Genomic DNA, 303 nt, shown 5'->3' on the forward strand with positions numbered 1-303 from the left:
AAGCGGAGCCCGTAACTGGAGCGTACCCCGCTAGCAGGGAAACCCGAAAGCAACGGCGCCTGCCCCACGCCAGACCCCCATGATTGCTGGGGCTGGCAACCCTGGAGATAGGGCCTGACAATGCAGCTTCCATAGAGCTCACAGCCCCCACTCCCTAGCCTGCCCCTGCTCAGAGCCCACGAGCCGCCCTGGCCTCTCCTTGTCCTTGGCCCCTCCCCTTTCCCAGCCTTTGCCCCGGCGATCTTCTAAACCCTCCCTTTCCCAGCAGCCACTGCTCCTCGATCCGTGGACTCGACGCTCGGC

Source organism: Pelodiscus sinensis, chromosome 11 (genome assembly GCF_049634645.1).
Source record: "Pelodiscus sinensis isolate JC-2024 chromosome 11, ASM4963464v1, whole genome shotgun sequence".
NCBI lineage: Eukaryota > Metazoa > Chordata > Testudines > Trionychidae > Pelodiscus > Pelodiscus sinensis.